This window comes from Papaver somniferum, chromosome 7, assembly GCF_003573695.1.
Source record: "Papaver somniferum cultivar HN1 chromosome 7, ASM357369v1, whole genome shotgun sequence".
Classification (NCBI taxonomy): domain Eukaryota; kingdom Viridiplantae; phylum Streptophyta; class Magnoliopsida; order Ranunculales; family Papaveraceae; genus Papaver; species Papaver somniferum.
The window spans coordinates 50,650,334-50,665,394 of record NC_039364.1 but is presented as its reverse complement, the minus strand read 5'-3'; positions in this window follow the sequence as shown (position 1 = coordinate 50,665,394).

Genomic DNA, 15,061 nt, shown 5'->3' with positions numbered 1-15,061 from the left:
ATCAGCAAAATTAGGGTTTGTAAAAATTACAAATTAACCTCACCTAATTCTCTGAATTCACTCAGTAGCTCTCACCCACGCTTCCACTTCATACATACAATCATTAAAACATAAAATCCCCAAAAATCTAAAATTAGGGTTTTATCAAAAATTGAATTAGCCCATGCTTCCTTATGGTCTCCTGATGCTTCCCACACCTTTAATTGCGTTTCTAGCTCACTAATTTCATCAACCCCTAAAACTAGGGTTTCAGTGGGAAGAATAGGTTGAGGGGTTGATGTAATGAGTGGCTAGGGGATAGGAGAATGATGGAGTGTAGTGGTGGCGGTATAGGCAGAGCAGGTGGTGGTGATGGCGGGGTCAGAGCAGGTGGAGAAGGTGGTGGTGGTTCTACACAGGGTATGGAGGAGGAGAGGTCGATGGAAGAAGGGGAAGGGGATGTTTGGTAGGGGTATATGGCTCGGATGTTATGGTGTTGAGCGGTTTCAGCGAGGGAAGATGTTATGCGATCTTCTCCGTAGGATGAGAAGATGGTAGGTAGATCTGACGGCGATGCGGAGGCAAGCGATGAGCGACCGTCGGATGAAGGGATACAACGAAACGAACGGCACTTGGTGGAGTTAGGTACTGTAGTGTAAAGCGGAGATATCAAACTTTGATGCACAACAAGGGAGCGACCGTAGGATGCTTCTGAGAACTGTTCTGACGGCTGAAAACGCAAGCGGATATGGATTTGGGTTTTAGGATTTTGGGTATAGAATATGGGTTTGAGAAATGAGTTTGGGCTTGGGAAATCTTGAGCCCACTTCTTCTTTAAGAACAAATCTTCCTTCTTGAGCCCATTTCTAGTCTTTTGGGTTTATGCGCACCATTCTTCGCGGCTTCCTTGCGTAATTTCTTCCGGCTTTTCACTACTTTTCTGCTCCGCAAATCATCCAGACTTTATTTGGTACCTAAAAATGCAAAATTAATTAAGAAAAATATTTATTCTTGAAAACAATGAAAATACAGAATATGGGATAAAATGTAGAATTAATGCACAAAAGATGAGTTAAATGCCAACAAAAAGGGATAAATATATACATTATTTGGCACTCATCAAATACCCCCAAACCTGAATTTTACTTGTCCTCAAGTAAAACAAAACTAAGGAAATCCTACCTATACCACTGTCGCTGGTCTCTCGAATGCATTTAGCGTATGCACTAAGCCTTTTAAACCACTAAGTGTCCCTAGTGGACGAGTTAAGTTTCGTGAAGGTTTGCTTAGAACGTACCTACAAAGTTCTAGGTCAAAATATAAGCTCATATTCCATCAAATGTGACATGTGCAAGACAGTTTAAGCTCACAGCAAAATGGAGATGTCAATCTAGCTATCAAAGGCACAATCCTAGCACTGATAACAAAAAAAAAGACATGTGATAAGAGTGTAAAGTGTATCTACACATGTGTAAAGAAAGATCTGAAGTTATGACTACTAATCACCAAGAGATAGTTTCTCAGGCTAAGAACCAAGGTCGAAATCTAGCTAGCTGTCCGGACTTTACGAGAATTGTGAATGAGTTGGAGGTATTTCACAATTACTCGCGTTGTACATCAATGGCATACACCCTTCCTTGCTTATTACAATAAAACACAAAAGATGACTCTTTACATGACTCTTATTTACATTGACTACTCTCTTTTATTTTTGGAACAAGAGAGGATGGAATTGAAAAATACTTGATTTTTTTTTTTTTTTTTGAAACAAGGAAACACTTTTGATACATAAGGAAAAGAAACAAAAAATTACATGACACTTTGCAAGAGGTAGCCCTTTTTGATGCACCCAGTTAAATTCGATGGTTGTCTTTCTTAATGTAACCTCCACCTTCTATCCCAACCAACCAAAGAACAAGCTAGTCAAGTTTCGTTCAGTATTCTAAAGTGATTGGCAATCGTGACTTCCTATCAAACACCTTGAAGATCGAGGCTATACATGTATTGGTAGATCGTGCGCGTGCAAATTTCTTATCACTATGTGAATTGTGCTAGAATCAGGGTGCCTAAATATCTAGACTAAGACTCCTAAAAATTACATATTTGCACAAGAGTCAACATTTCAAGGTAAATGAGCTCCATTTTTATTTTTTTTATTTTTTATTTTTTTTATTTTTTAATTTTTTGGAATTTTTAATTTTTTCAAAAAGGAAGAGTTCTATTTTTCGATTATAGCATGTTATCAAAGTATCTACTTTTCACCCCAAACCTAAACTAAACATTATCCTCAATGTTTCAAAAGATAAACATGATTATAACACATACCATGAGAACGATGCTAAGTGTAGAAAAAAGAAAGAGATTACCGGATATTGGCGAAAGCAAGTTTTGAACTCCATTATTCAAGGCAAAAATCCAACATATGTCAGCCGAGATCATATTGGATTAGCAAAATATATACAAAAGGAACAAAAAGGTTTTTAAGAAATTTTATCTACTGGATTATATACAAAAATTCACCATACACTAACAATCTAAAGAGTTGAGGATCAACCCAAAAGACAAAGTGTAGAGGTTTCAACAACTTCACACAATAATAATATGATAGGCATGCAAGTGAAGCTGTGAAACAAAATGAGCTACCCCCAAACCTGGATTTTTCAACAGATAAAATTTTGGATACAAAATCTCGCAGTTTTTGGGGTTCATCATGCACAAGGTCTAATTCGAAATGAACTTTGCTAGGGACGGGTACACATGCTAATTCCAACTGTGGTTCCTCAAAGATATTATACTTAGATGCAAAATAGTCCAAGAGGACTTGAGAGGCACACAGTTCCAGGCCTAGATTAGGTATTCTCATGAAAATTGGTTTGACAATATTGTGACAAACTAAATCTAGGTAGGATACAAGGCTATCAGATTGTGACTTAGGCAAGAAAGTGACATCTAAGCGTCTCACATGCATGAGATCAAGAGTATCAATATTATCAGTCACATCAGCATTATCTAAGTCACACTCAAGATGTGTAGCATGCTCATCATCACAAAAAATTTGCACAAGTCCTAATTCAGAATCATGGTTATCCAATATATTCAAATTATCATCAACAGAAGCAATATATTGTGGCTTAAGTATGGATCAGACACATCAACTATGTTTTCATGCATAGGATCATTAGTGTCAACAGAAGATTTACCTAAGTCATGCTCTTCACAGGATAATTGCACAATATCTAAATCAGTATCAACATCACATGCATATGAAATACTAGAGAAATATCATTCATGAAGGTCGGGCAGAAAAGCCTAATGCATTTGAAACCAAAGGTTCCACAACATTTTCAGCATAGACATGTTCTTCTAACATAACATTATCATCATCATCATCATAGTAATATGCATACTTGTCCCTATTAGCAGTTGTGGTGTCATTAGTCAACTCATGTTCCTCTAGATTAGGTTCATATTCAATATCATACACATGAGAAGGACTAGACATGCTATTTCCAAAGTTCAATTCATTACCACCTATATCATGTGACAGTGTCTCAGTTTCCCTAATGGATTCCCAGTGACGGGTTTTCTCTGCAATCTCAGCTAAAAATTTCCATGCATCATCCACAGTTTTATCAAGAAATTCACCATTACACATACACTCAACCATGGCTCGAGATTTAAAGTCTAGTCCCTCATAGAGGATAGCGACAAGTCTCCACTTCTCAAATCCATGGTGTGGACATTCGCTCAACAAATCATTAAAACGTTCAAAATAGTCAAAAACAGTTTCCTCATCCAATTGGACAAAACAATTGATACTTTGACGAATAGCGATGGTCCTATGATGTGGAAAGAATTTTTAAAAATAGATCTGTGAGTTGGTCCCAAGTGTTGATTGATTGTGGTCTCAAACCGTAAAACCATGTTTTGGCCCTTTCCTTTAGAGAAAATGTAAACAAACGCAATTTCAGAGAGTCTTCGGACATATGATCAGGTTGCATATTCCGACAAATTTGTTCAAACTCTCTTACATGAGTATAGGGGTTCTCAGAATCGAACCCTCGAAATAAAGGAAGTATTTGTATCATGCTTGCATTTATTTTAAAAGGGTTATTGGTTTGAGGTAAGACAATACATGATAATGGAATTTTTATTGTGGGATACATGTATTCATGGAGAGTATTAGGTTGGCCCATACTGAAAAGACACAAAGCCCACTATTTGGTTTTAATGGGTTTGGATTTTTGGGAAAAATATTTGGTTTTAATGGGTTTGGATTTTTGGGAAAATTTTGGTTTTTGAAATAAGGAGCAATTTTTTTTTTTTTTTTTATTTTTTTTTACACTTAGCCTAGCATAAATTAGCACAACCCATAAAAGAAAATAAAAACAACAATAATAATTACAAACCCATAAAAGAAAGAAAAAGAAGAAAAAGAAAAATTATTACAAGCCCAAATAAAAAATAAAGAAAAACAAAAATTATTACAAGCCCACAAATTAAAAATGGAAGCCCACAGGTTGGGTTCTCTTAATGGGTTTAGGCTTACCTATAAAGCACAGCCCAGCTGTTCGGTTTGGTTGCAAAAGCCCAGTTGGGCTTTGGATCGTCCTAAGCTTTGGCTTTTCTATGGCCCAGTTGGGCTTTGGTTCAACTTCTTCACCTTCTGCAGCTTACAGCCCAGTTGGGCTTTGGATCTTCCTAAACTTTTGTTGGAGAGGCCCAGTTGGGCTTTGGCTCTCAGCAACAAGCTCAGACCAGCAACTCAACAATAGCAGAAGGAGAACAACAGCAGCACCAGAGGCTGGCTGTAGCAATGGCCCAAGCTCCAGCAGCAGCAGGAAGAAGTAGCAGCAGCACCAGGGAGAAGAAGAAAGTAGCAGCACAGCTCAGTTCAGCAGGCAGCAGCAGCAGATCAGCAGCAGGACCAGGAGCAGCAGGACCAGGAGCAGCAGAGGCAGTTTACAGCTCCAGCACCAACATCTCCAAATATCCAGCAGGTTGCACAGCTGCAAGTCCTCAGCACCAGTAGCTTCTTAGCACCACAGTACTAAAGTATCAACAGCAGCAGCAAAGAGCAACAAGCAGCAACATGGGCCACAACACCAGTTCAGGAACTTCAGCTTCACTGCAGTTCCAACAGCAACAGCAGCTTCAAAACAGCACAGCCAAGTCCCCGGCAGCGGCGCCAAAAACTTGGTGTGGTTATAAAAGACACACAAAAGACTTGCAAGTATACAAGGCCAAGTTTTAGTATAGAGAGTAAGCAAGGGATCAGTCCACAGGGATTAGGAGTGCATAAAGAAGTTAAACTATGCTGGCAGATGATGTAAAACAAGATGCAAGATCACAATGTTATAGTGGCAGTGAAACAAAGGCTGTGAGCCAAGGGAAGGGGAGACAGTGCACTGATTTCAGTGCACAGCAAGCTGTAAATTGCACAAAAACTAAACAAAGCAGCAAGGAAAATTTAACTAAGCAATAAGAAAAACAGATTCGGAGTTGCAAGTGACTGTGAAAACAAATTGTGGGTTAAGCTAAGGCCTTGAATCCACCCTTGTGACCTATCCAGACAATGTAATTATAGGTTGAATTCCTAATGGAACTAAGTGACAGCTAAGGTCAACTTATGATCCTAAGCATACAAATGGAATGGAAAGAGAACTAGCTTGCTATGAGCACTAATTTCTCCCATTGCTCAATCAAAACAATGCACTAAGGCTCTAACCTAGCATTCCACTACCAGACAGTGCACTGAGGTTTCATCTAAACCTCAGCTGCAACAATTTAGCTCATGCTCAACATATAAACAACATTAACATTCATCATACAAGATAATTCAAACACACTAGACATGGTGAACAAATACAATTGAAATTACTGAATTTGAAATTAAACAAGAGGTAACAGTAGAGAGCACTGGCTAGTCCAGGCCTCTAAGGTGGTGCTCTGGCTAATCCAGGCATACCCTCTACAACACCCAAAGTCCCCTATTTATACATTCAGTTGAAACCCCAAAATTCCCCCAAATCAGCAAAATTAGGGTTTGTAAAAATTACAAATTAACCTCACCTAATTCTCTGAATTCACTCAGTAGCTCTCACCCACGCTTCCACTTCATACATACAATCATTAAAACATAAAATCCCCAAAAATCTAAAATTAGGGTTTTATCAAAATTGAATTAGCCCTTACCTAATCTCTGAAAACTCTTGAGTGTGTCGACCCATGCTTCCTTATGGTCTCCTGATGCTTCCCACACCTTTAATTGCGTTTCTAGCTCACTAATTTCATCAACCCCTAAAACTAGGGTTTCAGTGGGAAGAATAGGTTGAGGGGTTGATGTAATGAGTGGCTAGGGGATAGGAGAATGATGAGTGTAGTGTGGTGGTGGCGGTATAGGCAGAGCAGGTGGTGGTGATGGCGGGGTCAGAGCAGGTGGAGAAGGTGGTGGTGGTTCTGCACAGGGTATGGAGGAGGAGAGGTCGATGGAAGAAGGGGAAGGGGATGTTTGGTAGGGTTATATGGCTCGGATGTTATGGTGTTGAGCGGTTTCAGCGAGGGAAGATGTTATGCGATCTTCGCCGTAGGATGAGAAGATGGTAGGTAGATCTGACGGCGATGCGGAGGCAAGCGATGAGCGACCGTTGGATGAAGGGATACAACGAAATGAACGACACTTGGTGGAGTTAGGTACTGTAGTGTAAAGCGGAGATATCAAACTTTGATGCACAGCAAGGGAGCGACCGTAGGATGCTTCTGAGAACTGTTCTGACGGCTGAAAACGCAAGCGGATATGGATTTGGGTTTTAGGATTTTGGGTATAGAATATGGGTTTGAGAAATGAGTTTGGGCTTGGGAAATCTTGAGCCCACTTCTTCTTTAAGAACAAATCTTCCTTCTTGAGCCCATTTCTAGTCTTTTGGGTTTATGCGCACCATTCTTCGCGGCTTCCTTGCGTAATTTCTTCCGGCTTTTCACTACTTTTCTGCTCCACAAATCATCCAGACTTTATTTGGTACCTAAAAATGCAAAATTAATTAAGAAAAATATTTATTCTTGAAAACAATGAAAATACAGAATATGGGATAAAATGTAGAATTAATGCACAAAAGATGAGTTAAATGCCAACAAAAAGGGATAAATATATACATTATTTGGCACTCATCAAGAATCAATTTCTAATTGTCTATTTTTCTCGCGAAGACTTTTAACTTCAGCTTCCAATTCTTCATTCTTTTTGCGAAATTGAAGATTCATCTTTTCAAGATTTTCGCGTCTTCTCTCCAGATCTGAGGCAACAGCAAAAGAAGCTTTTCCAGCGTGCGAAAACAAATAAAAAATATTAATATAGAAAGAGATTTTGAGTTATAACAATAAAAAAGTAAAAAGATAAAAGTATACCAGACTATTGAGAGAATGCAAGAAGTCGGGAGTCACGGATCTAGAAACTCCGCGAAGAGAGTTATCGCCATCCAGTAAAGGGACATCACAAAGGGTAGCAAGAGCTTTGCAGGTATTTGCGAATTGGCTATCTCCCATCCCTTGTAGAGAATCAGAAAAGAGGCCAGAAAGCTTAGCCATAGAAGATTCAGGTGGAGAATCTTCAGTTGCAGCAAGATTATCGTTATCTTCATCACCCTTATCATTTTCAGAACTTTCGTTAGGAAGAACATTTGAAGTAGAAGGAGAACGAACTTTTCTTTTCTTTGGAGGAGGACCAGTTGATTTTTCCCTGCGAAGAGTACCTTTACCTTTATCACCAATCTTCGCAGCATCAACAAATTCTTCTACTTCAGCAATAACCTTCACACACAAATATAAATAAGAAATGGAAGCATGGAAGTAACAATACTATTTAAAGTCATAAGAGAAAATTTCTTACCTCATATGTGTATGAGCGAAGAGCTAACAGAGTACTAGATTTCCCAGTCATGTTATAACTATCCTTTAGTTTTTGGATCTGCGAAATGTCGCAAGAGTTAGCGAACAGAATAGTAAAAATCAATAAAGAAATATAAAATGAGTTAAAGGGGATAAACATACCTCTTTCTCCTTCTCGGGCCAGGAGAAGACCCAAGGTTGATATGCAGCGAGATTCGCAGGAAGAACGTTTGATCCAGCAATGTAGGGACCCTTTAGCATTAAAGGAAAGACACACCATTTGTCATCTTTGGATTGGCGAGGAGTAGTATTTTTACCAGAATGCCAGTCAATATCAAGCATAAGAATTTTGGATTCATCAATGTTATATTTCCTTCTTAATCGAATACCCCAGCGAGTATTCTCTTTCTTCATGGAGATAAGTTCGTAGTTTTCAAAGAAATTCGCCACTTTATATTTCTCAGCAACTATCTCTAGGTATGCGAATTTTGGATCCCTAAGTTCTTTGGAGTAAAGAGATCCTCTACCAGCACCACGATTAGCGAACTCTAGCATCAGACGGATGCAGTCCCCACTTAGTTGGAAAATGGCTCGCGAAAATCCCGGATGAGCGAGAATTTCATAAAATAAAGGAATATCTGTGTTATAAAGAGGAATAGGGAGACCTGCGAGAAGTTGACCTAGCGAAATTATGATTGATTGATCATCATAATTTTGATTGGAGAAAAGCTTGACAGAAAGAATTGATTTGGCATTCACACCCGGAATGGGGGAGAGTGTAAGACCTTTATTAGCAAGATCTTTTTGGACATCTTGTAGATTATTCTCATATCTATGACCACTTGGATCCATGTTTGAATACAGAGTATGGGAATGTATAGAAAGTAAAAGAATTGAAGGAAGAAAAAATTACAGCAGCAGAATTTGCAGAAGAATGACAGAGTTGCAGATATGAGAGAATAAAAATAGAAGAGAAAGTAAAAAGAAAAGTGGAAAGAGGGGGGGGGGGAAGAGCTGAGGCAGAAGAACGTGCGAATTTAACAAGGCAAAATCACGAATTGAGGATTGAAAATATGAGACTACAGAGTAGAAGATCGAGAAGTATTACAAAATCATATTCAAGATCGACTAGAAGAGAAATGAGGCGAAACTCCCCCACAATTAATGCTGGAAACAATATTCAAGAAGAAGTATCAAATCCTAATAAAGAATATCGCGAAAATAGAGAAAGAACTGATGATCGCTACGTTCCACAAAAAGAAACTTTTGATGATAGGAAAAATGGTAGAAATCAAGAGAACGGACAACGGCAGGGACGAAATGACCAAGATGGCGAAGGAAATCGAGAGGAAGAAAGGAGAATTTTACATGAAAGGGAAACTCAAAGAAATCAACAGACGATTGAAGAAGAAATTGAAAGACATTATGCTGAACAAGCACGTTTAATTTGCAAACGTGAAAGATTGAGAGCGGAAATGGAAGAACAAGAGCTTCAGGAGACAATTCGCCAGAACAATCACGACAATCGAGAAATAAGGCACACACAAAATCGGAATAACGGTAATATCAATGAAGAGTATGATAGAATACAGAGGATGGCTGAAAGACAGCGAATGGAATTGATAAGAAATGAACAAAATCATGGAGGGGAAAATGAGAGACATCATCATATGCGAATTCAATATAGAGATGAGGAAGAGAATCGCAGGAGAAGACGAGATGAGGATAATGAAGAAGAAATGCAAAATTTCGCGAGAGAATAAAGACATGAACGCAGAAGAAGGGAGGCGAAATAAAAAAGACCAATGGATCAAAATGCAGGTGTAAATAAACAAATCTTGAAAGAGTTAAAAGAAATGAGAGGAATGCTAAATAATAGAGGAGAAGTAGGCAGAAGACAATTGGATGAAGCTATAGAAGAAGCTGCGAAAACTCCATTTACAAGGGAAGTACAACTAGGAGGAATACCACCGAAATGCAATTTTCCCGCATTAACCAGCATTTTTGATGGAACAACTTGTGCAATTCAACACATTAAAGCCTACTTGAGGTGCATGTTGCAATGGGAAAATCATGATGTTGTACTATGAAAGTATTTCGCATCCAGCTTAACAGGGGAGGCGTTAAAATGGTTTGAAGGTCTACCAAATAATACAATAACATCCTTCAATCATTTGCAGACTACATTCCTGGGGGCATATATAAGTAATAATTCTTCGCGACCTGGTATTGAAGACGTGTTTGGATTAAAACAAAGGATTGGCGAAAGTTTGAAGCACCTAACTAAAAGATGGAGGACTATGTGTAGCGAAATGGATGGCCGTGTAGATGAGACATATCTTATATTATCATTTATCAATACTATGTTTGCAACCAACCTATTGTATGTCCAAATTTTCAGAGTCAAGAATACGATCACAATGACTGAATTGCGAGAACTTCAAGAAGAATATATTTCTCTAGAGGAAAGGCAAAATGAAATGGAATCATACCCAGTTGCGGACACTAGTTCACAAACAGCGAATGCAAGCTTATTACCCAAGCTAATAAACACAGTGGCGAATACTTCGCAAGTACAACAAGAAAAGGTGACGGGTAACAATCAACAGAAACTGGTGTCTATGGGAAGCCGAGATCAAGAGGAGTATGAAGGAGAAATAAATTTCTACAATCGTGGTGGAAATAACAAGATTCAAAGACTCAATCAGCCACAAGAAACTTATGAAGGTCAAAGACAAAACTATAATAGAGGACAAGGAGGTCACAAGGTAGTATGGGAAGAAATCAAGATGCCACCTCTAAATGCAAGTGTGGAGAAAATATGGGAAGCTATAATTTTGATGGAGAATATACCAACACCATGGAACATGGGAACGGAACCACCTCCAAACCACATAAGTCATGAGTTTTGTTCTTATCATCATTTTCATGGACATACCACAAACGATTGCAGAAATGTAAAGTGAATTATTTTGAGAATGATAAATCAAGGAAAACTAAACGACTTTCTAGTAGGGCATCCGCAATCTCAACCATTACCAGCACCGTAAGAACATCACAAAGTAAACACGATGAAAAAGAAGGAAACATTCTTCATAGAAGTTGGTGCAAAAGCAAAGAATCTATTCTGTCACTCTATCGTACATTCATACAAGACAATTGAAGATTTTCATGACAATGTTTTGAGTAGAGTGTTCGCAAGAGATAACGATGGAAGAGAAATTATGAATATTGCGAAAATCTCGCCACTAGAGGAATGGCAGAAACAGATTATTTCTTTTACCGCAGAAGAAATCCCTGAAGGTGAAGAGGTACATGATAATCCATTGGTAGTAAAATTAGAAATTAATCCAAAACCGAAAGAAGATGAGGATGATGAAGCTGAAGATTCATGGGCAATTAATAGGATTCTAACCGATACTGGAAGCTCTATGAACATCTTATTTTATCATACTTATAAAACTATGGGAGGAAGAGATGATGATCTTATACCATCAACATATAAGATATATGGTTTTAATGGTACTGCCAACAAGCCTAAATGAGAGGTTACTATGCGAATTCCATTGAAGGTAATATCTTCTGAAATCCTATTCTGTGTTTTGATGTAGAATCACCCTACAATGCATTAATTGGTCGACCTTGGCTACATGGGATTCTAGGTGTAGCTTCAACTTTCCACCAGTGCATCAAATTCCCTCACCCCAGCGGTGTAGGAATCATAAAGGGAGATTGGGTTGAAGGAAAGAGGTGTTACGAAACTGAGATAGAATCTTGCGAAGGAAGAGCAAACAAGAAGGAAAATTGGCGACACAAAATCAAAGAGACACAAAGAAGTGAGAGGTTGATGGTGGATGCAATCGAAAGAAAATAAGAAGAGATGTTGTGATAGACACATTTTTGTGTCTAAATTGTACTCAATGTCTCTATTGTTAGTGCTCGATTTTTGTACTAATTTTGATGCTTTGTGTGTTTGTAGGTGTTTTTGGAGAAATACACTTGTGTGGAAAAAGTTGCTCAAAAGGTGCTATTTGGACTCCCGGAGAAAAGTACTAAAGGCACCCTCAATTTGGATAAGGGGCACCTCAGTTGGGCACCTGCTATTCGCACCCCTAGTTTGGTTAGGGGGACACCATCTTCAACATTTCAAAAATTCGTTTTGGCGGGAAAATTTTATTCTCAACTGTGTAACTTTCGATCGATTCTTGAAGGAGTTCTGAGTAGACTAAAGGGCTGAAACTTAATGGGTAGTTGTGATATGTCCTAACAAAGCTAGTATGGGTGTTTGTTTCGATCAAATTTGTCTGGATAACTTGGTTTAATCCAAACAGGGAGTTGGAGGAAAAACATGAGCTTACACGAGTTGTGGTGAATCTAAACGTGTACTGCACGTGTTTGGAAGCCTTAATCAACACTTTGGAACGTGAAGAAGATTTATAAGGAATTTAATCCAGCTGCAGATGCGTAAAAATCAAAATCATTGATAAAAAAAGAAATAAAATATCCAGAGTAAAAGAAGATTATTTGGGATTAATGGAGGAGATTCAACGCGTGTTTTTCTTTAAATAGATTCCCTGGGAGTCCTAGAGAGGGTGTCGAGAGTCTGGAGGGCTGAGGAGAGCCAGAGAAGAAGAAATTCGAGTTTTCCCAAACTCGGTTTCTGCTGTTGCTGCTGCTGCACCAAGAACACGAAGATCATAAGACCCACACATAGCAGTCTTATTTTGCTACAGTTTCAGCGACTGTCGCCCGACAGTCTTATTTGTTACAGTGACAGTCTTATTTGTTACTGTCGCAGGACAGTCTTATTTGCCGAGGGTCGTAGTTCTCTGGTTTGTAACAAATATAATTGTTACAAACCCGGTTTTGAATTATTTCTCCCTTTTCATCATTTGTAAACACCCTTTGAGCAATAATAATGATTTTTGAGCGTGTTTCCAACATGATGAGCGGCTAATTCTCCCACAACCAAGGAAATGAGGAAGCTATTTACGCATGAATAATTGGTAACTATTTTATTTTCTCTAATATTTAATTATAATTCACTCAATCACTGCTTTTGCAGAGTTTTAAATTGTTTGCGTAATTTTCCTAATCAGTTGTGATTCAATTAGATAGGTTATGCTTTGTTTAGATAAACTATGCTTAAGGGATACAATTGATGTTTGAGAATTTGCTTGATTATTAGTGAGTTAAGATATAAAGGACTTAAAAGATAATTAGAGTTTTGGATTATTTACCATCATTAATTCATGTGTAATAGTGGAATCAGTGTCTTGGTTATTTTCTCATACCTCTCGCCCACTTTGTTAATATTTTTGTATATAATTTTATTAAACCTTTAAATTTAATCTTCACAAGTCCGAGAGTTTGAACCTCATTACTACAACATCATTCAAAAATATTAATCATTTTGGCGCCGCCGACGCAGATTTGTGCTTAGGTAGAATTTATAGGGTTTTTTTTTTATTTCATTTGTTCTTTTTACGTTTCTTTGGGTGTGTCTTTGTATTACAGGTTTGAAGTTGGATATTAAAGACTTGGAATCAAAGCTTAAAGCCAAAAGAGAAGGAAAAAGACAAAGCAAAAAAAAAAAAAGAGCGAAAGAAAAATTTAAAAAAACAGAGAATTTATTTTATTTTATTCTTTTAGAGACCTTCCATTTTTTGTAATTATTTTATTTTTATTTCTTTTCCTTTGCACTTTATTTGGACTTTGGACTTGGACAAATTTTTTTTTAAACCCTAAGGAAGGGTACATTAAATATAAAACTGTTTGCAGGGAAGGACGACGATTACAATATCGTCTCGGCCCCTCGGGTTCGCACATGACATAGGAGTCGTGGCCCAAGTCGACTTCAACGGTTCTGCGCCCGTCTGGTACGGGAGGTAAGCTTTCGAAACACCCGCGAATCCCATATCAGCGGGTTTATTGTATGCCTTAAGGTGAATATATGCTGAGGATTTGAATACAGTTGTTTTAATTTCCTAGTAAAGGGCAAGGCCTGGCGAAATTAAGATAAGGACTCGGATTTCATCACCGTTTCCTTCTTCCCCGCTTTAGGAAAACGAAACCAAACGCGAACCTAAGCTTAAAATTTTGACTATAACGAGACCTATAGGGTAACGAGCTTAATAGGAAAGTCGTTCGAAAAATATTGGTTACTCTTTTGAGCATACTTTGAAGTTCATGATGGTTTCTGCGAGTTGAATGCGTGACCGCGCCGCCTTATAATACCGGTGAGACCTTGGGTATCAAAGCTCCTCGCAGCTTCCCTCGTCTCAATTCAACTTACTTAAACTCGGATTTATTCCAGAGAGGTTTGCTCAGATTGTAACGAATTCCTTTTCGAAAGATTAGAAGCTGGTCTAGAAACAATCTAAGTAGAGCCATCATGCTTGTTGTTTGCTAGATTTTATAGGTTTGATTTGGTCGAGTCAGCAATGTTTGTGATTGTGTAGAATTCCCTTGCAATTAAGAATGTCGAACGGGTATGATAGAAGCCAATACAATGATTATCGACCTGAATTTGAATACGGACATCATCCTTTTTATGACCATGTTGGGAATAGTGGTTGGGAACGCCATTCTTTGGAAGGATATGGGTCATACCCTGGTGAGCCCAATTACTATCCATACATGCATCAGTCTTACGAGCAAGAAGATTATAGTACTAGTTCTTCGTCTCTGGAGGATACAATCAAACTATTGAAAAGTGGTCCTTTTTATGATCCCTCTGTTCCTATTCCTCCTTTAGAAGAGTGCCTCAGGAAGTTAGCTGAGTCGACGCGTAAGTTAGCTGAGATGAATAGTATAATTATAGACGAAAGAACTACAATAATGAGTGAACCTTCTTTAAAAGACCACCTCAAGCAGATAGCTGAGACGAACGAAAGAATTGCTCGAAATTACTTGAATTGCCAATATAGTGTATCCAATAATACCCTTGAGAATGAAGATAGTTATTTACATAATCAAGATAACAAGGTTAGAATTGGTAGCACTACTTGTTTTGATGAGGTTCGATCTTTTTCATGTTATTATGATGAGGATAGTGTTTATGGAGAATCATACTTATGTAGGAATAGTGATCAGGAAATGGATACTCCAATTGAGATTTACAATGATAATATTATTTCTATTTCAAATCCAAATAATTTTAATAATTATTCACCTATTCAAAAGGACGAGGATTTGA